We start from the raw sequence: 26206 nt of genomic DNA, 5'->3' as shown, positions 1-26206 counted from the left end.
AATTTGTCACCCCCTCTGTGGAGCAGCTGACAATATTTGCGCCCAGCGAAACAGTCTATCCAACACCTCTCCTATGCAGCTCCTGGTTTAGTTCCCTGTGTTGTAGTCTGGTCAACTCACCTTCCACTTCAGTGAGCTCCTGTTCCAACCATCTCCTGGTGCCTCCTATTCTGGACAGGCATTCTCTGCGGGCGACCACTTTTAGTGTGTCCCATCCTACCCACCTGTTGGCTGCAGATAACCAGTTGGTGGCGAAAAAGCCTGTTAGAAACTCTCTGATTTCTTCCCTAAATACCACATCCCAGAGGGCCTCCAGTCTCAGCCGTCACAGAGGCACCCTCGATCTGCAGTAGTCCACCCCCTAATCCAGCAACACTGAGGCATGATCTGACAGGAAGTGGCCCAGCATGCTGATCTGAGCCACCACCGGGGAAGCCTCCTCAGAGATCAGAAATCTATCGAGTCTACTAGAGACAGTCCTTGGCGGCGTGTAGCAGCTGTAGCCATGTGAGGTTGGGTGTAGTTCACGCCAGATATCCACACAGTTTAGGCGTGCCATTACGTCATTCAGAGCTGCTGAAATGTTTGGTTTGGTGTGTAGTTTCAAGGGATTTCTATCTAGGGTGCCATCCAGCACACCGTTGAAGTCTCCTTCCCATATTAGTGGCTTTCTCATGGAGGGAATTAGCAGTCTTTCTAGTTCTAAATACAAATTGTCATTATCTACATTTGGGGCATAGACATTCATCAAGCATACTTCTATGCCATCCAACACACCATGCACTACAGTGTATCGTCCCTCTATGTTTGCTTTGTAGTCGTGAACCGGGAATGGGACTTGTGTGGACAACCAAATCGCTATGCCTCTTGCATATGTGGAGTAAGTGGAGGAGAACACCTGCCCCCTCCATTTCTTGTGTAACTTCTGTGACTCTGCAGATGTGTCTCCTGCAGGAAAACTACTTGCACTCGCTGGCGTCGCAAATAAGCCTGCACTCCATAACGCTTTACAAATTAATTTAAGACCGGCACATTCCATGGTACCATTTTGAAACGTCCCATTGCTTTTCCCCCATTGGGTTTCCCCCTTCAGTTATCTGATTCTTGCCACCATTGCCCCCTGTGATACATGCAAATTCAATATTAGAAGCTCCCCACCCCCCGGGTACACCCTGCAAAAACAATGTGTGCATTCACACATGTGTCCAACTCCCATTAATCCCATCCCCCGCCCTCCTTTCCCTTTAAGTAAGTCAAGGGTAAATCTAACGAACGGGCAGTGACAGCATGAAAGCACTGATTCATAGATGTGAATAAGAAAATGTTTCTCTAATTGTCATCCAATTATACAAGTCTGGCTGACTATGCCTGCCATCCGGTCGTCAGTCGCATTGCACAATTGAAAGAGAAAATGCGGCCGACCAAAAGCTCGGCACCTCAGTTCCTTTAATAAACCAATTAGTATAATGTCCGTGCAAACACATCCGGAGTATGCCACACTTTTACTCCACTGGAAACCAGATAGCTGTATTGAAAGAATGTGGACGGTGCACCAGGATGAAGTCAAAGGATTCCGTATATATTCCAATATAAATTCTTTATTTAGTGGCAATTAAAAACATGGACATCAGCCAACGCGTTTAGTTCCAGACGGAACTTCGTCAGGGCTGAAAGAATACATAAATAAAAGACAAACTAAGTATAACTGCCAAATAATACAAAAAATCAAATAATATCACCAACATATATATATAAAATAGACAACATCGAATAAACAAATATACATTACATTGAAAGAACGGCAAAGACTGTGATACACAAAAGGAAAAATAGATATACAACATTCAAAGAATGTTAAAATTCATAAACACCGCTGGAGATAAGCTCCAGTCAGTGGTAAAGACAAGACATATGCGTAAGAATATAAATGTGTGCTCTATTTACAATAAAGGACGGTTATAGCAATCACTAAATTTAAAAAAGTAACAATAGATTACAAGAGAAGAAGAAAAATGTAACAAAAGAAAGAAAAAAGTAACAAAAACTATGAAACAAAGGAAGGAGAACCAACTCATAAATAAAGTCAAAGTATATAGTGAAAGAAAAGAAAAGAGAAGAAAAAGGGGATCATTCCAAAAATGAAGCTACCCACAGAATTAAATGCCCACAAAGTCCAACATATAGTCTCACCTATTGTGTCTTCCAAGTAGTCCAATAATCCAATAGATACAAGTTTGAAAAATATTTTGTGAACGCCAAAGTAAGAAACTGAAGCAGGAAAGCAAGGTTTTAATTAAGGGGACCCAACAAGTGAATACCACCAAGTTTATCAGTTTAAATACAGATTGACTAAGCCTACATCGAGGCTATCAAATGTTAGGATTACAAGCAAACCACCGAATTATGTGCCACTTACCAAAGATAATCAGCACATTCGTAATCCCAGTTTTCCAGATAAAAGGTTAGTCTGTACAGGACCCAAAAGTGTCCTAGTCACAAAGAAAACAACAGTTGTAAAGTGATACCACCAAGTCCTCTCACAGACACAGTCTATGGTATGAGTACAATTATGCTACAACTATTACAGCATTTATCATCGTCAAGTCAGTTAAAGGATCCTAACTGGTACAGATTACAATCAGTGTGGCCTTTATCATAAGCAGGTCATTTGAAACGTCCTAACCGGTACACAGAAGGCAAAGGCAAGTTAATTGAAAAGCCTCTTACCTTCCAATAAATTCGACGTCTATAATGCATGTAGTTAAGATATGTAAAGATGAAATCCAAACTTCCAAATCACAGCCAATGTTCCTAAGGGAAGAAGGTATAAAGATGCATACATAAGGATTGCCTTATCTATCCTGGTCAGTAAGGTTACCAGGAAAACATAATCGTGATAAAGGTACAAATTAGAAACACAGTTTTTAAATGCAAAATCAAATGAGGCAGAGTACATTGTAGAAATATTCACCCGAAAAAACATGTTCACACGTTAAAAAACGTTACCTGCAAGCATCATGACCAACCAATGCTCAAGACACAATAGAGCATCGCCTCATGTTAAAGGTATGGTAATAAGACCTTCGATGTTAGTGTGTCCAGCAGGCATCCCCCGCAGGACACATGCACCCAAATATGTCGAAACGCTGCGCAAGACATGATAGAGCATCGCCTAATGTCAAGGGTATGGTCATAAGACCCTTGATGTTAATTTGTCCAGCATCCATCCCTCACAAAACACATGCGCACAAATACCAAAACGCTGCCCACACACAACACGGCCAGCCAACGCTTCAGACATACGTATATGCTCATTATGTATCTTAGGGTCCTTAAACCATCGCCGTGTGGAGAAGTGTGGCTCAATGGTTAGAGCGGCAGACCCTGATGCAGAGGTCTAGCCCGGGACCAGGGTACAATTCCCCACCTCGGCGGGTCTTGGGCTCAAAAATTCCACGGACCTGATAATTCTCGCCTCGGTGCCTATTCCAATCATGGAGTCCCACTCTGCAACTCTGGGCAATAGCTTGCTTAATCTCCACAACGGCCCCCACAACGCTAAGGATGCCTGGCCTCCACCTTGGGGGTGCCCAGGAGTGGACACCTCACAGGGAAAGCCAGGATGGGTTCCACAGCGGTATTCGTACAAGCGCCTTGAGACCCTTGCGGGTGAGTAGTGAGCTATACAAGTATCAATTTTACATGTCCAGTAGGCAAACACGCCAGATAGCCCTAGGATAAAACGAGAGCCATCTGCCCGCTATATCGACAGCCATTCCATGCTATGGAGACCCCCCACTATCTCGTGGTCTTACCTTGTGTATCTCAAACCGCGCGTTCTCCACTGCAGTCCCTCATTCGGACTTCCTGCTAGCTGCGCCATTTTCCCGCTGGATATAAATACGGAAAAGACGTAACTCATTCCGACCCACGTGATATGATCAAGGGTCTCATGATTGAGCTCCACAACGATGGGCGCCATATTTAAATATAGTAATATACTAACAAATGCCCAAAGAAATGTCCCTAAAACTGTTGAATATATCGAGGCGAAACCAGAATGCACATGATAAATAAATTAGAATTGCTGATATAAATTCCTGCAAGTGAACCTCCACCCAGCGTTCCGAACACGTTAAAAAATATAATAATCAATATAATCCAATCAGTCTGCCCTAATAAACGACTGATATTGTGGATTTGCAAGCCATAAGCGTACGCATAAAGGGCTGTCATTTGGACCAAAGCAGAGCGTAAGGTCCACGAGAAAACACCATTCAGGGGTCACATGGGCAGCCATAATCTCCAAACAAAGTAGTCTTATACAGCGGCCATCTTTGACATGAGTTGTCATAGTATGTCGATAGCCTAAATAGGTAGTAATCATGCTGCACTGTTTCAACGAATAATACAAGAAATATCAAATTTCATTTATCTGAATCCACTATCATAGTATCCAGAATTCGGCAGCAAAGGAAAAATAAATATCAAAAAAGATTTAAGGATCCAATTCTCATCAAAAGGTTACAGGATCCAAGTCACAGTCAACAGAACAGTCCAGGAAATGCAAAATTCCATTTATCTGAATAAATTCTCATAGTATCCCGAATTCTGCATCAAAAAGATGACCATCAAAGAAGGTTTGAAGATCCAATTCACATAAAAGGTTTAAAAGATCCAAGTTACATGACAGCAGAGAGAAAAGGTCAGAATCAATAAAGTTCACAAAGGCATAGAAATGTAACACATCAATTCAACCAATGACGTAATATCTTAAGATTTTTCTATAATATGTATACGCAGAATATTCAATGTCTAATGGCTTGACATTCAAAGGTTACATCAATTCCACCCTCTATGCATTTTTCTCATCATTTCTTTTTCCAGTTACCTATTCCAATTTTGTCTCTTGAAAGTTTAAACATCCACATTAAAAGGAAATAATGCATTTCCCCATCAGTGGTATGCCCCAACCGGGTTGCTTTCAGGCGACAAATCCAGAGTGCCTCCAGTTGTCTGAGTAACAGATCCCTGTTACCACCTTTTATCTGAACTGGCACATGGTTGATTGCATGAACCCAAAAGGATAAATCATCTGGATGTTCACTAGAAAAATGATTTGTAATAGGATATCTATCATCTTTTGACTTGATGGCACGTCGGTGTTCCTGAATCCTTAATTTGAGGCAGCGAATAGTGCTGCCAACATAAATGATGTTACATCTACATCCCAAGATGTAGACCACATGTGTGGTGTTGCAGTTCAGGAAATAACCTATTCTGAATCTCTTTGGTGTATTATAACTGAAAGCAAGAGTGTTATTTCTTCCCAGTGGGCATACATTGCATGTCCCACATATATAAAAACCCTTTGGTTTGGGTGGGAGCCAAGTCTGAGTTGTTTTCGGTGTTGTGAAATAGCTTGGACATAAGGAATTCCTTAACGATACACCTCTCCTGTACGTGACAGACGGTCTAGTCTCAATCGAGTCCTTAAGTCACAATATTTCTGTCAATAGGTGCGAGTGTTTAAGCAAGGTATTAAAAATGGCACCACTATGTGTTGTGTACTTGGTTATAAATCTTGCTTTTCAGTTTGTTCTCTCAGTAGGCGGTTTGTCTCTAAGGGTATCATTCCTATTCAAGTTGAGTGCCCTTGCTTCCGCTTTGCCGAGGACTCCCTGTGTGTATCCTCTCTTAACAAATCTGTTTTTTACCTCGCTAATGTTACTTTGAAACGTTTCCTCCTCACTACAAGTTTGTCGTACTCTAGTCATCTCGCCAAATGGTATGTTGTTCTTCACTGAGCTGGGGTGTGCACTTGAAGCGTGTAAGACAGAGTTACACAAAGTCTCTTTCGTAAAAAGTGTGCTGTGAATCTGACCCTGTTGTATGTAAAACTGTATATCAAGGAAATCAATCCGATCCCTGCTATACTTCATTGTAAATTTGACATTGTAGATGTTGTCATTCAGAAATGTCACATATTGTTGTAGATCTTCCACTGAGCCAGACCACAAACATATCACATCACTGATGTACCTCCCCAGTATACGATTTAATTGGTCCAGGGGGAGGCACATCTGCCCCAAGCATGCTCCCTCTCAAACCACCCCATGAAGAGGCAGGCGTAGGAGGGAGCAAACTTGGAGCCCATTGCTTTACCATGTACTTGTTGAAACCAACGGTTATCAAAAAGAAAGAAATTATTGGATAGTATGATGTCAATCATAGAGACAATCATTGTGTTGTAATCAAACAAACCTGCCTCTTCCCTGTCCAGAAACGATTGAATCGCTTTAATCCCAAACTTCTTATCGATGCACGTGTAGAGACTCTCTACATCAAAGGTGACAACTAACAAATCGTCGGACCAGTCAAAGTCTTTGAGTTTCATAAGGCTGTCTTTGCTGTCCCTAATGTAAGAAGCCAGATAAGGGACATGTTTCTGCAGTCTTATGTCCACATATTGGGACAGTTTCTCCCTTGGTGATCCCACACCGGAAATGATCGGCCTACCTGGGGGAAATTGTCCGCCCTTGTGTATCTTTGGTAAGATATAAATACAAGGAAAGGTCGGACAATCAACCCACAGGTATCTGTATTCATCCGATGTCAAGAGGCCTACTTCTTTCCACTCAGTGAGTTTAGCATTAATCATGGAGGTAGTGGTCAAGATGGGATTACCCTGTGTTTCCTGATAATACCTGGTGTCATTAAGCTGCCTGGAGATTTCATACATGTAGTCTGAGTGGTTCATGACGACCACGTTTCCCCCTTATCAGCTTCTCTGATAACAATATTGGGGTCCTTATTGAGTCTTTTTAGTGCCATCTTTTCGGAGGCTGTGACATTATGTGGGACCTTGGGGACATATTTTTTAGGAACTTCTAGGTCGTATAGGTCTTCAGTTACCCTTCCATGAAACACATCGATGTTATGTTGGTAAGAGTGCATGGGTGTAAACTTAGATTTGGGATATAGTCCACTATCGGCACCTACATTAAGAGGGATGTTAAGATCACTAGGGATGGAGGTAAAGTCTTGATCCTCATCATTTTTCTAGCATAATTAAGAAATGTATGTCCCTGATATCACAAATAGTATGCGGCCCATGTGAATCAACATTGGGTGCCACCCTTGGTTCGTGTGGTCTGTTTGAAAAGTAGTCTTTGAGCTTCAGGACCCTGATAAACTTATACAGATCAACACGTATATCTGCCAAATCTCCCTCCTGTGTAGGACAAAAATTGAGGCCCTTACTCAAAATGCTGACTTCATCATTATCCAAGACTTTATTCGATAAGTTCACAATTTTCAGTGTTCAAGTTCGAACATACATTAGGGTCAGATACAGCACATACATTTTCCACATTTATTTTCTCGATTTCGTGCCCACGTTCGTTTTGTTCTCCGGACCCCCTCTTGGATCTCCCCTTTGACCTCCTCCCTACCCTCCTTGTTTTGAAAGGTCTCTTTTTTGTTGTAGGCGGTTGCTTATTCTTAATTTCGCCAATTCCTTTTGAAAGGAAGAGGTCACTTCCCCTGAAGGGACCTCAGGCATTGTTGTATTGGATGTTGAGCTACTTAATGATGAGACGGATACGTTGCTATTTGATCCTGTTTCATTGCTATCCCCTCTCTCTTCCCTGGTTCTTTTCTTATTTGTATCCTCAAGTCCCTGAACTCCATCAAATTTCTTAGCAAAGGTGTATACCCCGCCGTCTTTGTAATCCCTATTGTCTCTTTTGATTTTTCGTAGTTTCTTGTCCTTCAGTTATAACTGATGGCTTTCCATCACCTGTTTTAGAATAGCATAGTTCTTTTCAATTACATCTTTTTGTGACATGCTATTAATTTCCTTCTCCAGTGTCTCAATTTCCGTCTGTAACTTCTCCCCTTTTTCCGCAGCATGCCTCACTAGTATCCGCATCATAACTACTGATGCCCCTTCCACATTACTTTCCCATTCTTTCAACAGGTCATTGTTTAAATCTTCGAAGGTGGGAAAGATCAGTATTCGCAGTCCTCTCTGGATTTTGCCATATTTCAGTCGCATTGCACTCAGTCGTCCAAGGTACACCTTGTGCTGGGTGGGTACAGCGCATGGCCCGGCCCTGGTTGTGCCCACCAGTACACCCTCCTCAATCCCAGTCACGACACACACTCAGGTTTACTGTCAGTCACCCAGACATTCGTACCTCGGTCACACAAAAGGCTAATCCGGAAAAAGAGAGAAAAAAGAAAAAAGAAAGGGATGAAGAAAGAGGAACGTGTACCCGCCCGCCATACACTGGATCCCCACCCAGTCTTGCTATCGCTCGACTTGTGTCCTCAGGCCTCCATTGCAAGGCCCTTATGTACTGGGTATGCCCTTCCCTTGCTCAACCATCTCCAAAGCAGACCCCCAGTCTACCAATGTGTCAGGAGTTCTCTGGCTGTGGAGTGCCCTCCACCACATCTCCAATGCTGGCATCCGAGTTCAAGGCTGTGATTTCCTCCACAAGCGCCCTTGCGGCATCATGCTCAGCTAGGTGGAGTGGTAGGTCCACCCTAGGCGACCCTCTGTCATCAGCTCTGGAGTCATGTTCTATGTCTAAGGATCCATGGCGAAGGGCTACGCTGAGAACGGTTGGTACGGAGGCACACCGGAGGGCGGTGCGCCAGAATAGGTCCACTCACCTTCAGATGCCGCACGGCTGGGTGAGATGGCCTAAGGGCAGCGGCTCTGGGATGCCTCACGGCTGGGTGACATGGCTACAAAGGAAAGGGGTAATATGCAGAGACGGCGCTCGCAGCCCAGCTCCCGCCGGATGGCAGGGCACAGCAAGGTCGGAAAGGTAGCGAGGCACCCTAACTCTGGGACAACGGATATCCCCTTCCCGCGCAGAGGAAGCGCAAGGAAATCCAACCTACAGAAGAACTGGCCCAGAGGGGCCAAGAGACAATGGCAAGGAAATGTATGATGACATAACATACAAATGCAAGATTTACCTGTTTCCTTATAACCCTAATAAACTGCGGCCAACAAATGACCACCTCAAAGAAAAGAAGTGTAGTGGCTTTCTTGGCGGGAGGGGAATTACAAAGAAAAGGTATTGGGGATCACTGCAGGAGTGGGGCAGAGTGCGGGGGTTATCGCAGAGGTGGGCCACCGTAGGGGGCTGAGGAGCCTTCGCCATAACCCGGAGGCGAGCCCCCAGTGCAGCAAGGTGGGGGCAGGAGACGGCCCAAGAGACGCCAGTTTGGTGCGAAAACGGGGTCGCCCCAGCGAGCAGGGGAAACCCCGAAAGGTGTCTGGCTCATCCCCCCTCCCCCTTCCCGCACCACGGCCAATGGCGGGGGCCGGGCAACATTCGAACCCCCCAATGAGAAGGTGTCCCTGAGCCCAAGTACGGCCTGGGGGGGCATATAAGCGCCGCTCCCCAAGGTATGCTCCTATCTACAGGAGCGGGGGAAGCAGCACGGCGCACGAAGAATCTTGTCCCACCCACCCACACCTAAGGATCAGCATTGTCGCAGGGCTGAGATAGGGAAAGCGCGGGGAGAAGGGCTACGCTGAGAACGGTTTGGACGGAGGCACACCGGAGGGCGGTGCGCCAGAATAGGTCCACTCACCTTCAGATGCCGCACGGCTGGGTGAGATGGCCTAAGGACAGCGGCTCTGGGATGCCTCACGGCTGGGTGACATGGCTATGAAAGGAAGGGGTAATATGCAGAGACGGCGCTCGCAGCCCAGCCCCCGCCGTACGGCAGGGCACAACAAGGTCGGAAAGGTAGCGAGGCAGCCTAACTCTGGGACAACGGATATCCCCTTCCCGCGCAGAGGAAGCGCAAGGAAATCCAACCTACAGAAGAACCGTCCCAGAGGGGCCAAGAGACAATGGCAAGGAAATGTATGATGACATAACATGCAAATGTAAGATATACCTGTTTCCTTGTAACCCTAATAAACTGCGGCCAACAAATGACCACCACAAAGACAAGAAGTGTAGTGGCTTTCTTGGCGGGAGGGGAATTACAAAGAAAAGGTATTGGGTATCACTGCAGGAGTGGGGCAGAGTGCGGGCGTTATGTTTTGTCTCTGTTACTGTATTTAAAATCACTGGGCATTGCTACAAAGGCCTGCATGACTCCTGTGATATAAGAGGTGCAGAAAAACGGGAGTTTGCAACAAACGAAACGGAGTTGCAAAATAGGATTTATTACACGATAAGGTGCCATAAAAGAGGCCTGAATCAAACAAATACTGACTGATCTCGTGTAACCCAGGTTCACCTCTCTCTGGCATGTGCAATGTGCTTCGTCGCTCGTTGGCAGCAATCTGCTAATCGCTTGAGTTTTCCTGCGTTGATTGTAGAGCTCCATCAACAGGCCAGTGATTCCATTGGACATGTCCATTAAGCAGCGATTCAGGGAGCATGTGTGGTGTTATCCGCTAGCGGTGCAGGTGCACTGCTCGCTTCTTATATGTAAACATTGTGCAGTACTGTAAAGAGCTCTCATTTACCACTAGCGGTGCACTGCACACGGTTCTCGTGCACAAGAACAGTGGCTACCATACACAACCTACGTACACAGCCAAGCGGGTGCATTAATACTATTACTGGTGCACTACACGTCGAGAGAAAGATCCAGCAGTCTACACTATCTCATTAACTTATGGATGCATTACAAACAAATGCTTTTTATAACCCCGGTGACTTCATACACATTTAATTTACATAAGTGGAGTCCGTTGCTCACAGGCCAGATTTCTAAGGAAGACGGGCCCTTTGCTCGCCCTGGGCTGGTATTCAAATAGATTTGGGGATGGACATACTCATATGCCCTGCTGTCACTGTACCTGCTGCACATCTTACAGATGTCCATGTTCCTCCTTTCACCTATGTTTCCTTCTCCATGCCTCCAACCTCTTGTCTTCTTCTTCCCTTTCACTTTCTCCTTCTTAGCCCCTTTCTCATTCTCTCTCCTTTCCTCATTTGCTCTCACTTCCCCTCATCAATCAATCAATCAATCAAAGCATTTATATAGCGCACTACTCACCCGGAGGGTCTCAAGGCGCTGGGGGGAGGGGGTCCGCTAGTGCTCGAACAGCCAGGTCTTGAGCTGCTTCCTGAAGGCGAGGTGGTCTTGGGTCAGGCGGAGGTGGGTCGGAAGGGAGTTCCAAGTCTTGGCTGCCAGGTAGGAGAAGGACCTTCCTCCCGTGGTGGCTCTTCGGATGCGGGGGACGGCGGCGAGGGCGTGGCTGGTCGATCGAAGCTGGCGATTGGGAGCGTAGAAGTTGAGGCGGCTGTTGAGGTATCCTGGGCCTTGGTTGTGTAGGGCTTTGTGTGCGTGGGTGAGGAGCCGGAAGGTGATTCTCTTGTTGACCGGGAGCCAGTGCAGGTCTTTCAGGTGTCCGGAGATGTGGCTGCGGCGGGGGATGTCCAGGATGAGTCGTGCTGAGGTGTTCTGGATCCGCTGGAGTCTCTTCTGGAGTTTGGCGGTGGTTCCGGCGTAGAGGGAGTTGCCGTAGTCCAGACGGATGGTGACGAGGGCCTGGGTGACCGTCTTCCTGGTCTCGGTGGGGATCCATCGGAAGATCTTACGTAGCATGCGCAGGATGTTGAAGCACGACGAGGAGACGGCGTTGACTTGTCTGGTCATGGAGAGGGAGGAGTCCAGGATGAAGCCCAGGTTGCGTGCGTGGTCCGTGGGTTTGGGTGCGCTGCCCAGGGCGGGGGGCCACCAGGAGTTGTCCCAGGCGGAGGGTGATGATCCCAGGATGAGGACTTCCGTCTTGTCCGAGTTCAGTTTCAGGCGGCTGTTCGACATCCATTTGGCTACGTCTGTCATCCCTTCGTGCAGGTTGGCTCTGGCGGTGGCGGGGTCGTTGGTGAGGGAGAGGATCAGCTGGGTGTCGTCGGCGTAGGAGATGATGTTGAGGTTGTGCTGGCGTGCGATGGCTGCGAGGGGGCTCATGTAGACGTTGAAGAGTGTTGGGCTGAGCGAGGAGCCTTGAGGAACGCCGCAGATGACTTCGGTGGCCTCCGATCTGAACGGGGGGAGGCGGACTCTCTGTGTCCTTCCGGCGAGGAAGGAGATGATCCACTCCAGTGCCTTCTCCTGGATTCCGACGTTGCTCAGGCGCTGTACTAGGGTACGGTGGCAGACAGTGTCGAAGGCCGCGGAGAGGTCCAGGAGGATGAGGGCCGCTGTTTCTCCGTTGTCGAGCAGGGCTCGGATGTCGTCGGTGGCTGCGATCAGGGCGGTCTCGGTGCTGTGGTTGGCCCGGAAGCCAGACTGCGAGAGGTCGAGGGAACCGTTCGTCTCGAGGAAGGCGGCCAGTTGCTTGTTGACGGTCTTCTCGATGACTTTTGCCGGAAACGGGAGCAGCGAGATGGGGCGGTAGTTCTTGAGGTCGGTGGGGTCGGCTGAAGGTTTCTTAAGTAGAGCGCTGAGTTCGGCGTGCTTCCAGCTCTCCGGGAAGGTGACGGTGTCGAAGGAGGTGTTGATGATGTCCCGCAGGTGGGGTGCGATGACAGCGTCGGCCTTGTTGAAGACGTGGTGAGGGCAGGGGTCTGTCGGAGATCCGGAGTGGATGGAGTTCATCGTGCGGACGGTATCTTTGGTGCTGATCGGGGTCCAAGCGCGGAGTGTGCTTGTGGGGGGCGGTGGTTCGGTCGTGGCGTGCGTCGGTTGAGTGCTGAAGCTGTTGTGTATGTCCGCGATCTTGTTGTGGAAGTAGGAGGCGAGGGAGTTGCAGAGGTCTTGCGAAGGAGTGATGTTGTTGTTTCCGGCGTTGGGGTTGGAGAGCTCTTTCACGATGTTGAAGAGTTCCTTGCTGTTGTGTGCGTTGTTGTCCAGTCGTTCCTTGAATGCGGTTTTCTTGGTGGCGTGGATCAGTTGGTGGTGTTTTCGGGTGGCGAGCTTGAGGGCAGTCATGTTGTCCGGTGTTGGGTCTCTGCGCCAGGTTTTCTCGAGTGCTCTGCAGTTCTTCTTGGAGCTCTTGAGTTCGTCGTTAAACCATGGGGCTTTCTTGCTGCCGGGTCTGCTCGGCGGGGTCTTCAGAGGGGCGAGGTCGTCTGCGCAGTCGCTGATCCATTTCGTGAGGTTGGTGGCCGCTTGGCTGGGGTTCGTTGTGCTGGTGGGAGGGTTCTTGCTCAGGGAAGAGGCGAGCTGGTCTGCAGTGATCTTGTTCCAGCTTCTGCGCGGAACCTGTAGCTGGTGGTGGTGGATCGTGTTCTTTCTGTAGCTGAAGTGGACGCAGCTGTGGTCCGTCCAGTGGAGTCCCGTGGCGTGGCTGAAGGCGATGTCTTTGCTGGAAGAGAAGACCGGGTCGAGTGTGTGTCCGGCGCAGTGGGTGGGGGTGGTCACCAGTTGCTTGAGTCTGAGGTTGTCGAGGTTGTCCAGCAGGGTGGTGGTGTTGCGGTCGTTGTTGTTCTCCAGGTGGAAGTTGAGGTCCCCGAGGAGGATGTAGTCGGCGGAGGGGAGGGCGTGTGGGCTGATGAAGTCGGCGATGTCTTCACTGAATTGTGTGCGTGGTCCCGGGGGTCTGTAGATAAGGGTGCCTCTGAGGGTGGTCTTGGGGTTGACCTGGATCTGGAAGTGCAGGTGTTCGGTGGGTGCGAGGGTATCGTTGGTGTTGGTCGTGATGCGGATGGTGTCCCTGTGGATGATGGCGATGCCTCCTCCGGTCTGGTTGACGCGGTCCCTCTGGATGATCTTGTAGCCGTCCGGGATGGCGATGGCGATGTCGGGCGCTGAGGAGTCGTTCATCCAGGTTTCTGTGAGGAAGGCGATGTCTGGGGCTGTGGTGTCGAGCAGGTTCCAGAGCTCGACAGCGTGTCTGTGGACGGAGCGGGTGTTGAGCAGGATGCACTTCAGGTGGGTGCTGCTGGGGTTCGGCTTGGTGGGTGCTGGTGTGGTGTGGGTCCGGTTGCAGGTGAACTTGCAGGAGTGGCAGCTGAAGGGTCCGTGGGTGCGTCTCGGTGTGGATCGGTAGCAACCCGGGGTTCGGCCGGTGTTGAGAGCGTTGAGTTCGGTGGCGTCGTAGGTCCGTCGGGTCAGCTTCCGTCGGTGGGGGCCAGGGGTCCTGGCACTGGGCGCGGTCCAGGCTCGGACGGGCGCAGACGGGCTTACCTTTGGCGCGCCTTTGGCGCACAATCGGCGCGCCCGCTGCGCGTTTGCCACTCTGCCATATGAGGAGAGTGGGGGGGTGGAGCGAGGGAGGGGCAGCTGGGAGGCGGGAGCAGGGCGGCGAATGGGAAGGGTTCAGGAGGAAGGGGGCGGGGCCGCAGGGGATCAGCGGCGGGGAGCGGGGAGGTGGCGGGAAACGCGGCGGGGGCACAGCGGGTCAAAAATGGCGGACAAATAAACTAAAACTAAAAGAGAAAGGCTGGGCACAGAAGGGCAGCAGGGGAGACAGCACCAACACAGGGGATACAAACGTGCAACAGGGGAGAAGTCGAGCAGTCGGCAAGAAGCGGCGCTGCGCTACAGAGGCAGAGACCACGCCTATTGGTCAGGAGCACAGCTGCGGCCAGCGGCGGGAATGGGGCAGCCTGGGCACACCCACGGGGAGTGTGCGCGGTGCGTGGTGGTGTGACCGGCCCAGAGGGCCTCATCTGTCTCTCTCTAGCCATTATAAACGTTCTCCCTGACGTCCTTATTTCTGTCCCTTTTCTCTCCTTTCATTGGCATTTTTGCTCGTCCTTCTCGCATTTCTCTTTCCCGTTCATAATTATTCCCTTCAATTCTGTTACTTATTCCTCTCCTGCTCTCTCCTTTCTGCCTTTCGCCTCTCCTTTTATTTCGTCCCTTTCGCCTTTCTTCTCCATGAAGCTCTTTTCCTCCACTTTCTCTCTGCATGAGGTGTAAACACAGAGGTAGGCCCCAGGCAGACCCTGGTCTAATACAATCTGAGCGAGCATCCTATAAATCAACCGTAGAAGGTACAGGGCAGGATGGGCCTCCTCCCTCCACGGGACCCTGGTGCCACTGCACCAGCTGCATCACAGATAACTACGTCCCTGGGGTATGGCAAGCTTTACAGTGCACGTGGATCTTTTTTCATTACACTACCAAATAGAGAGCACACATCAGCATGATTTGATTTGATAAATAAGGGTTAGTGTTAGAAGGATACAAAGGCCGAGATGCATGAAAGGAAAATCTGGTCGCAAAGGGGCAGATTCTCAGAATTTGCCCCTTTGCGACCGGTATTTTTGCATTTGGGATGCATCATCCCAAATGCAAAAATCGCAATTTAAGGAATCTCTAAATTGAGATTCCTTAAATTGCGATTGCATTTAAGGAATCCCAAATTGAGATTCCTTAAATGCAATCCAACAAAGTAAAAAAAATTGCGATTTCGCTAATAAGGGGAGCAAATTACCATGAAGTTGAACTTCATAGTAATTTGCAAAAACTTTGAAAAATGCACTTTTGTGCATTTTTCAAACTTTCATGTTGCGCACACTCATGCCCTTAGGGCATGTGTGTGCGCAACATATGTGCACAGATTAATTTCAGGGGTGCAACAGGGTGTCCTTAGGACACCCCTGTACCCTTGAAATTGCATTCTCAATTTGCGATTCGCTAATTGCTAATCGCAAATTGAGAATGTCTTCCCATTCATTCCTGAATGGGGAGGTATTCCTTAATTGCGACTATTGCGAGTCGCAATTAAGGAATATTAAGAAATCGGAATTTTTTTTGCAATTTCTTCATGCATAGCATTTTGCTATTCCTTATTAGCGAATCCTTATTTTTCGCTAATAAGGAATCGCAAAATGGATGCATCCAGGGGACAGGGATTAAGTATCATGCATATAGATGCGGAATGTAAAGACCTCCGTTTATTTTCCTCTCACATTGCCTTCACTTGTCTTGTGATCGTTAAATGCGTATTATTAAGAGACGTGTGGTTCTAATTATATGAAAACTGTACTGCTTAAAAGTGGTTTGTCAGCATACGAGCATCCAAAATGTTAGAGCGGCACTGCAGTGATCTATCAAAGATACACATCAGTTAGTTTAAAATGCATCATTACCAATCTACGTAATTTTTAACTAAAAGGGTAGCATAACTATGAACTAGCTTAAGCCACGAAAAGTCCTCATTAAATGAACTTTGGCGCCCAGAGTGTGAACATTGTCCAGTAAATGGCTGCTGAACAGCACCTACGGTTATGCGCCTTCTTCCAAGAATAAAGGTTGATGATTAATGATTCTTCACTGGCTCTGAGGGTCATTGCGGGTGTTCTTTTTATAATTTTTTGACAAATTAATCGTCCAGTGTCTGTTTTTCTCATTTTTGCAGCAGGTGGCAATGTTGCAGTGGCATTCTGGTTCAAGCCTGCTTCACTGGAGAGACCACCTTTTGTAACGTGATGTGTGCATTGCAGTCAAGCTATAGGGATCTCGGCTAAATTGGGGAATCAGGAAAATCATTTATGAAAAATAGTTACACACAATACAGTGTGCTTTGTATGTCACCCTGGCAGTAAGTTACTATGGGGTAACCCAGTATCCCTCAGAACCTGAGCAATGCGTTTTAACATAAACAATAGTTCTGTCGGATAAAAACGAGTAATTCAAGCTTTCAAAAAATTAATTCATACAACGATTTGTCAAGTTGCAGTATTACTTGCTCTGTAAAGAAGAAATCAAAATCCAAGACAACAGATAGGGTATAAATAAATTATTTTATGAATTTAGTAGCATTCACAATTACACTATATTCAATATGTACATTAGACATTAGGCATATCTTACAAAACGGCGCATCAGACTAAGGTGATCGTGATATTGATTGCAGTAATCTTTCGTGCAGTGGTGATATAAAACCAGTGACTTATGTACAAGTGAATGTCACCCTGGGCTTCAGATTGCCTGAACTAGTCCCTAATAATTACAACTTAGGACAAAATAAATAGTTATAGTTTAAATATTAAGATCATTATAGTTTCCTTTTTATATAGGACTTGTAACCACCATTTTGTTGTTTCCTTGTGATTTTTTAAATGACAACTTGACAGGCATTATTTTTGCTCATCTGTATTGCATTCTTTATTCTACCAGCCTCAAAATAACGTAGAGTGTACACAAAAATGAAAGTGTTTGACGTTTTGATTTAAAGGTCTTGGCAGCAGCATGATTGCAGAAAATTCACATATTGTGCACCACAATCCTTGCTTAGTGCATGAGCTTTGCTACCACAAGCAGTCCTTAATTTGTGCAGGTGGTGGGCCCTGGCTACGTTTAAGAGTTTGGGACTTTTTTATCAGACTTTGACTCAGAGCAAAATAAAGAAAAGCAGTAAGAAGGGTGAGAAAGGTAGAAAAACAGTCACAAGGAGAAAGGTGTGATGAAAGAGAACCTGCAATAATGAGGTAAATGAACTGAAAGCGTATGGTGGTGGAAGAAAGAGGAATGAGGTGGAATCAAGATTAGCCAGCCCTGGTATTCAGCAATACGCCATTCTACAGCCCTGGCAGTAGGCTCCTAAGAAGCCTTTTGCCCTCTACAGTTTTTTCTTTCTTTTCTCTTCTTCTTCTTTTTTTATTTTAATTTTATAAAAGAATCATTGGTAGCAAGCAGATAAAAGCATTACTCGATGTTCCATGAAAATTTGTAGAAAGGAAAGATTTCTTGAATGTTTCTTCATTTGTAAAAAATAAAAGTTAACTGAGTACTTTATATTGAGAAATTATGAAATATTGAGAATTATTTTAACGACGAGGCTTTATATGCATCCTATCATGTTCAGCGAATGAACTTGCAATGGTTGTAAAGGCTATTCTTAACAACTAACACCATTTTTTCACCTTCTTTATAGTGACTTCCCAGCCAAGTTATTTAATAGTCAACAAAATGTAATAGTCCATACACTATCAATGGCAGAGTAGAGTTTTGCGTACCCATCAGCAACCGGTGTGTTTACCAACACTAAGGTTTACATATTTTCTTTCAGTATGGACACTTTCTTGTGACACTTATGTCTTTGCACCTTATGGAAATGTAACAAAAATGTTAAACTTAAAAAAAGAGACAATGGAGGTAAGCAATGATAAGCACTGGCAAGCACAGCACATTTTATCTTTCAAAGTTATATATTATTGCAGGAAAACCAATCAGTGGAACATATAGCATTTTATGACCCTCTTCTTTTCTAAGGTCTTATTCTCATTAAAAGTTGGCTATGTTTGTTCTCGCAAGGAAGCATTTGCCAAACAAAGCAGTGTAACGTCCAAGACTAACAAACCCTGCCCACCTCAAACCATGAGCAGACTTTCGTTTTGTTTCTACCATGCCGCCCTCCATATACAATAGAAACACACACACACTTCTATGTGTGCAGGGCTTTAACTGGGATGAAAAAACTGGGGGGGTGGAGGGGGGATCTCTCGTAGGGGCAGCCGATGTAATTATGAGCGTGGCTGAAAACTGTTAAGCTCTGTACTGGGGTGAATGTATGACAATGTTCTGCATTCTATCCATCAACTGTTGTTTTGCATTTGTCACCCCGAGTGGGATGGGTATGCTCAGACGTGAGTCCCATGCTCTCCACCCCACTGGAGTCAAGCTATCCTGGCTGAAGACGGCTGATATCCAGAAACCGGTCCTAGGATGCTTGATTCCGGTCCAGGAAAGACATGGCTTGGCAGTTCGGGCTGGACTGTTCCCATGAGGCACAGGGTCAAGGCTGATTTGCATATGGCCATGTCTGACCTGGGGTGGTGTGGAGTGGAAAAAAACTATGGATTTAGGCCCAGATCTCTGTACTGGGGTGAATGTATGACAATGTTCTGCATTCTGTCCATCAACTGTTGTTTTGCATTTGTCACCTCAAACCATGAGCAGACTTTCGTTTTGTTTCTACCATGCCGCCCTCCATATACAAAAGAAACACACACACCGTCCTGAGTTCCTCAGAAGCGGTCGCTCCTCACGCTGCTCCCTGCTCAGAATTGGGTATCATAGCGCTATACTGCCAGACTGCTCTTTGCCATTGAAATCAATTGCGCATTGCTCGCATTGCTCCTGCAATTATTTGTGCCTGATTCATGATTATATTTATATCGTAGCGCTATACTGCTCAACTGCGCATTAATCATTATTCAATTGTGCATTGCTGCCTTTGCCTGCTTAATTTATTTGTGCCTGATTGTGCCGGTGCCACTGCCCACTTCATAGCCATTATTAAGGTTGTGCCCCAATCTCGTCCTGTTTGGCTTTTGGCTTGCTGCCATTTTGTTGTTTGTTGTTGTGCCTCCCAGCCCGGCTCTCCACCCCGCTCCTGCCTCCCAGCTGCTCCTCCCTCGCTCCGCCCCCCTCCACTATCCACATATGACAGGCGCATTTGCGCCCAGCGTTCACGCGCAGCGAACGCGCCCTATACGCGCCGAAGGTGCGCCATAGGTAAGCTTGTCTACGCCCGTCCGCGCCTGGACCGCGCCCAGCGCCATACCCCCTGGCCACCGCAAAATCCACTCCACCCGCATAACGTACGACGCCACAACCCTCTCAGCACTTAACACCGGCCGACTCCCACACTGCTACCAATCCGCCCCAGGACACACCCATGGACCCTTCACCTGCCACTCCTGCAAGTTTGACTGCATCAGGACCCACACCAAATCCACAAACTCCAAACAGAGCTCCGACACTAACCACCTGAAGTGCATCCTGCTCAACACCCGCTCTGTCCACAGACACGCCATTGTACTTTGGAACCTACTCAACACCACATCGCCAGACGTCGCCTTTCTTACAGAAACCTGGATGAACGCCTCATCAACACCCGTCATCGCCATAGCCATCCCGGACGACTACAAGATCATCCGAAAGGACCGCATCAACCAAACAGAAGGAGGCATCGCCATCGTCCATAAGAACACCATCCGCATCACAACCAGTTCCGACGATAACCTCACAGCCGCCGAACACCTTCACTTCCAGATCCACACCGACCCCAAAACCACACTCAGAGGCACCCTCATCTACAGGCCACCAGGTCCCTGCACACAATATAGCGAAGACAGTACTGACTTCATCAGCCCACACGCCCTCCCCTCCGAGGACTACATTCTACTGGGAGACCTCAACTTCCACCTGGAAAAGAACAACGATAGAAACACCACCACCCTTCTGGACAACCTCGCCAATATCGGACTCAAACAACTTGTTGACACCCCACCCACTATGCCGGGCACACGCTCGACCCAATCTTCACCTCCAGCAAGCACATCTCCTTTAATCACACCACAGCTCTCCATTGGACGGACCACAGCTGCGTTCACTTCAACTACAAAAAGACTACGACCCACAATCACCCACAACCAATTCCCCGCAGAAACTGGAACAAAATTACCACCGACCAGCTCTTCACATCGCTTCACCAAAACCCTCCTGCCAAACCATCAGACCCAAACCAAGCAGCTACCAACCTCACACAATGGATCACCCACAGCGCTGATGAATTATCACCCTTGAAAAACCATCAAATCAAGCAAGGCAGCAAAAAAGCCCCCTGCTTCAATGATGACCTTAAGAAATCCAAGAAGATCTGTCGCACCCTCGAGAAAGCCTGGCAAAAAAACCCTACCACTGACAACCTGACCACCTTCAAGAACGCCACCCGCAAACACCACCAACTGATCCGATCCACCAAGAAATCTGCATTCAAGGATCGACTCGACAACAACGCCCACAACAGCAAGGAACTATTCAACATCGTCAAAGAGTTTACCAACCCCACCGCCGGCACCAACGACATCACTCCCTCCCAAGACCTCTGCGACTCTCTAGCCTCGTTCTTCCACAACAAAATCGCTGACATACATAACAGCTTTGGAGACCAGTCCACCCCACCCACCTCCGAATTTAAACCCCCCTCCATCAACCTTTGCGCCTGGAACCCAATCACCACTGAGGACACCATCCGCCTGATGAACACCATCCACTCAGGATCGCCAACCGACCCATGTCCCCACCACATTTTCAACAAAGCAGACTCCATTATCGCACCCCATCTCCGAAACATCATCAACTGCTCCCTCAACTCCGCTACCTTCCCGGAAAGCTGGAAACATGCCGAACTCAGCGCCCTCTTGAAGAAACCCACAGCAGACCCCACTGAACTTAAGAACTACCGCCCCATTTCGCTCCTCCCATTCTCTGCCAAAGTCATTGAGAAAGCCGTCAACAGTCAGCTCGCCGCCTTCCTCGAATCCAACAAATCCCTCGACCCTTCACAGTCCGGCTTCCGAGCCAAACACAGCACCGAGACCGCCCTCATCGCAGCAACAGACGACATTCGAACTCTACTGGACAACGGAGAAACAGCTGCCCTCATCCTACTTGACCTCTCCGCAGCCTTCGACACAGTCTGTCATAGCACCCTTATACAACGCCTCAGCAACGTCGGAATACAAGGAAAAGCATTGGACTGGATCATCTTGTTCCTCACCGGAAGAACCCAGAGAGTCCGCCTCCCCCCTTTTAGATCAGAGGCCACCGAAGTCATCTGCCGCATACCACAAGGATCATCACTCAGTCCCACCCTCTTCAACGTATACATGAGTCCCCTCGCATCCATCGCGCGCCAACACAACCTCAACATCATCTCCTACGCTGATGACACCCAGCTGATCCTCTCCCTCACTAAAGCCCCAAACACCGCCAAAACCAACCTACACGAAGGGATGAAAGAAGTAGCCGAGTGGATGAAGAACAGCCGTTTAAAACTGAACTCGGACAAAACGGAAGTCAATCAATCAATCAATCAATCAGGAGTTTGTTAAAGTGCGACTACTCACCCGTAAGGGTCTCAAGGCGCTAGGGGTGGGGGGGGTTGGGGGGGTGCAGGTTCCATTCCATCAAGGAGGGGGTCTGTCGAAGAGCCAGGTTTTGAGGTTTCTTGCGAAGATGGGGAGCGATGTTGTCTGTCTGAGGTGGAGCGGAAGGGCGTTCCATGCTTTGGCCGCGAGGAAGAAGAAGGAGCGGCCTCCCGATCTGGTCTTTCTGGTGCGGGGGACCACAGCGTAGGAAAGCTGGGCTGATCGTAGGGTCCTTTGGGGTGCGTGGAATTTGAGTCGGCTGTTCAGGTATGCTGGTCCGGTGCCGTGGAGGGCCTTGTGTGCGTGGGTGAGCATCTTAAAGGTGATTCTCGCCTCGACGGGGAGCCAGTGGAGTGTGCGCAGGTGCTGGGAGATGTGGCAGTGTTTTGGCAGGTTGAGGACCAGTCTTGCGGCGGCGTTCTGGATGTTCTGTAGCTTGCGGATGAGGTTTTTGTTTATTCCGGCGTAGAGTGCGTTGCCGTAGTCGAGTCTGCTGGTGACCAGGGCGTGAGTGACTGTCTTTCGGTGTTCGAGGGGGATCCATTTGAAGGTCTTACGAAGGAGGCGGAGGGTGTGGAAGCAGGAAGATGAGACAGAGTTGATCTGGCGGTCCATTTTGAGCTCGGAGTCCAGGATGATTCCCAGGTTGCGTGCGTGGTCTGTGGGGGTTGGCGGGTTTCCGAGGGCGGTGGGCCACCAGGTGTCACTCCAGGCGTCGGGGTTTGGGCCCATGATGAGTACTTCTGTTTTGTTGGTGTTTAGTTGTAGGCAGCTGTTTTTCATCCATTTGGCGACGGCTTCCATGCCTTCTCGAAAGTTGCGTCTGGCGGTGTTGGGCTCGTTGGATAGGGAGAGGATGAGCTGGGTGTCGTCTGCATATGACACGATGTTGAGTCCGTAGGTTCTGACGATGGGGGCAAGTGGAGCCATGTAGACGTTGAAGAGCGTCGGGCTGATGGAGGAGCCCTGGGGGACTCCGCAGGTGATAGGTGTGGGGTCCAAGAGGAAAGGGGGGAGTCTGACCCGCTGCGTCCTGCTGGAGAGGAAGGAGCAGATCCAGTCGAGGGCCTTGTCCTGGATTCCTGCATCGTAGAGTCTGCGTATTAGGGTGCGGTGGGAGACTGTGTCGAACGCCGCTGATAGGTCGAGGAGGATGAGGGCTACTGTTTCTCCTTTGTCCAGTAAGGTGCGGATGTCGTCTGTTGCGGCGAGGAGGGCGGTTTCCGTACTGTGGTTTTTTCTGAAGCCGGATTGGGAGGAGTCGAGGATGTTGTGTTCTTCAATGAATGTGGCGAGTTGGCTGTTGATGGCTTTCTCGATGACTTTCGCTGGGAACGGGAGCAGGGAGATGGGTCTGTAGTTTTTGAGGTCGGTGGGGTCCGCTGAGGGTTTCTTTAGGAGGGGGTTGACCTCGGCGTGTTTTCCAGTCCTCATCTTAGGATCATCCCCCTCCGCCTGGGACGACTCATGGTGTCCACCGGCCCTGGGAACCGCACCCATACCAACAGACCACGCACGTAACCTGGGCTTCATCTTGGACTCCTCCCTCTCGATGACCAGAAAAGTCAACGCCGTCTCATCATCATGCTTCAACATCCTACGTATCCTCAAAAAAATCTTCCGTTGGATCCCCACCGAAACAAGAAAGACGGTCACCCATGCACTGGTCACAAGTCGACTGGATTACGGAAACACCCTTTACGCCGGAACCACAGCCAAACTACAGAAAAAACTCCAACGCATCCAAAACGCCTCAACCAGACTCATCCTAGACATCCCCCGCCAAGCTTACATTTCCGGTCACCTGAAAGAGCTTCACTGGCTCCCCAAGAGAATAACGTTTCGTCTCCTCACCCACGCACACAAAGCCCTCTACGACCAAGGACCCGAATACCTCAACACACGTCTGTCCTTTTACACCCCCACCCGCCAACTACGATCGTCCAATCAAGCCCTCGCCGCAATTCCACGCATCCAAAGATCCACCATGGGGGGAAGATCCTTTTCCTACTTAGCGGCCAAAACCTGGAATTCTCTCCCCACCCACCTCCGCCTTACACAGAACCACCTCTCCTTCAGAAAACAACTAAAAACTTGGATATTCGATAAGTAAAGTACCCCCCTCCCTCAAGCGCCTTGAGACCCTCTGGGTGAGTAGTGCGCTATACAAATTTCAAACTTGAACTTGAACTTGAACACTTCTGTGTGTGCAGGGCTTTAACTGGGATGAAAAACTGGGGTGGGGGAGCGGGATCTCTCGTAGGGGCAGCCGATGTAATTATGAGCGTGGCTGAAAACTGTTAAGCTAAAAATCTGTACTTAGCATAGTGTGCTGCCCCACTGGTATTGTGCTTCTTCTGTCATTGCCTCCAGATATATAATACGAGTGACATTAAACCTACAACCAGCCAGGACTAGAGGCTTTGTCAATGGTGTTAAGTTGCATAAAATACATAAGAAGAAACTGCAGTTTTTCATTATTATGTACAATGAAAGCATAGGTGATTCAGATATGTGTTACAGGTGGGAAACACTTAGAGGGCCTGTTTCTGTTGGTTGTTATTCCTTGGCTTGGGGGTCATTTTGCAAGTAGACCAGTTTGCGGATTGGGCACATTTTTTGATTTGATTCTAATGTTTTCTTCACACTTGTGCTTCAAAATGCTATATTTGGATACCCCTTTTTTCAACAATTTGCAGTAAATATGTGGTGTAAAACCCACCATTCAAATCCATTTTTTTCAAAATGTTCTTGCAGGGGGAAACCGCCGCACCCTTCTTTTACAGTTCGGGCTCGCTCGCTTCGCGTGCTCGCTTATTACATTAGGGTACAACATCTTTCGCCCACCACTTTCAAAATCCACCAGCCGCTACTGCATTCAAGTATCTGGAAATTTGGGTGGCCCTCCTACCTGAGCTCGCTTGGTCACTCAACGTCACCCCATTGGTGAAGAAAGCCCGGGCTGACCTCCTCAAATGGCAAACTTTACCCCTGAACCCTATGGGCAGAATAGCTCTATACAAAATGATGGTCTTGCCCAGGTTCCTTTAGATGCTTCAGAATACCCACCTCTCTTTCTCTCTGTAGTGGTTCCGTGAACAGGACAGCATGGCCACCAAGTTCTTGTGGGGGGGCCCGAAGGCCTTGTCTGGCCTTCGCCCAGTGCCAGATTCCACCATTTGACGGCGGTCTGGGGATGACGAATCTCTACCTTTATTATCTAGAGACTCGGCTCCTCACCATACATGACTGGTTTAACTGTGGCTAGTCCGACCCAGCATACCACTTGGAACTACATATCCTAGGCCTATCTAACATCTATGGGATGCTGAATAGGAGCACTAGCCCCAAAACTTTACCCAAGTCAACCCGTGGGGTGCTTTTGGCCTGGCGAGCTTCTTTACATCATACCCAGTGGTCAGATAAACTGACCCAACACACCCCATTGTGATGCCGCACTTGGCTCCGGGAGGTCGCCAACCTTTCAGGCTTTAGAGCATGGGACATCATTGGTATCTCTCTATTGGGCGATGTCTGGGGTGGAAGTCACATACGCACCTTTCAAGACTTGCAAACGTGTTACTCCCTTCACGCCTCTTAGTTCTACCGCTACTTGCAAATACGACATGCCCTCCACTCTCACATTTCAGATGGTCCCTTCCTACCCAAATATAGCCCGCCCGGGCCCAGACCATGACCGGTAATCTAGGTAAGGGGGGAATCTCCTGTATCTATTGTTCCCTTATCAATAACACACCTAATACACTGTCACACCTCAGGGATAGATGGAGGGTTGGCTTGGGTCCCTGGTTGACGCCGATTGGAGGAAACATTATTGGCTCCCAAAACAGTTACGACCTCAGCAAGACTACGCCTGGTTCAAGTATACTACCCTCACTCTGCCTATCTTATGCTGCTGCGTTTCCATCGCGCTGGGCTCCGACCTGATGCATCATACCCCCGCTGCAGCCATATACCGGCTGATATGTATCACATGGTATGGTGTTGCTCCGCTATCACATGCTCAGTAACTGGGGAACTCACCGAGGTTCTAGGCTGGGAGGTTCCTATTACCCATTGAATGTTCGGCTAGGTATCACTGAGGAGTTGGACGGATCCAGAGCTGAAAAATTCTTTCTCAACATGGCACTGATGGTGGCCAAAAGAGACATTGCGGCCAACTGTCTGTGCTCAGCTGCCCCCACCATGGCGCGATGGCATAGAAGGGTGGACTGGTGCGCCGTCCAGGAGAGACCCTTGTATGAGGCAAGAGGCTGCCTGAAGAAATTCCATAAAATGTGGGGCAAATGGGTTGGAGTGGTGGAGGACTTGTGCTCACTTAGTCTCAGAGAGATACACAGAATAAACAATGGGGACGT

At 48.4% G+C, this 26206-nt stretch overlaps 1 long non-coding RNA gene across 2 annotated transcripts in view; it reads right to left on the bottom strand.

Moving 5' to 3' along the window:
• Positions 1-26206, bottom strand: part of LOC144826265 (uncharacterized) — a 142748-nt gene that overhangs the window by 100823 nt on the left and 15719 nt on the right. For both annotated transcript variants that reach the window (XR_013609742.1, XR_013609743.1), the window contains exons 3-4: positions 2728-2811; positions 2417-2489 (exon numbers count right to left, since the gene is read on the bottom strand). This is a non-coding gene — a long non-coding RNA (uncharacterized LOC144826265). The remainder of the gene's footprint in view (positions 1-2416; positions 2490-2727; positions 2812-26206) is intronic.

Source organism: Lissotriton helveticus, chromosome 3_2 (genome assembly GCF_964261635.1).
Source record: "Lissotriton helveticus chromosome 3_2, aLisHel1.1, whole genome shotgun sequence".
NCBI lineage: Eukaryota > Metazoa > Chordata > Amphibia > Caudata > Salamandridae > Lissotriton > Lissotriton helveticus.
Note: the sequence above shows the minus strand (reverse complement) of the source record. Positions and strands in the feature narration are given on the sequence as shown.